Here is a 298-nt window from a genome sequence, read left to right on the forward strand (position 1 = left end):
TCTAAGAAATGCAAATGCACATCATTCATATTGGATTTCTTTTTTTAATGGAATCTTATTTCTGTCACATAATAAAAATATACAAATAGCATTCACTTCTTTCTTTTTTTCAGAACTGCATGATATAAACTCTCAATTCGGAGAAAAAAACAAAACTCTGACAAAACTATGAGATGAAAAGTCACTATTGCCCTTACTTTTTTCACGCAATTGCGAGATTATCACAATTATCACAGAATTTCCTCAGAATTGCATGTTTTTGAATGTTTTTTCCTCTCAGAATCCAGTTTCTCACAAT

The sequence above is a fragment of the Barbus barbus genome (genome assembly GCF_936440315.1).
Source record: "Barbus barbus genome assembly, chromosome: 28".
Taxonomy (NCBI): Eukaryota; Metazoa; Chordata; class Actinopteri; order Cypriniformes; family Cyprinidae; genus Barbus; species Barbus barbus.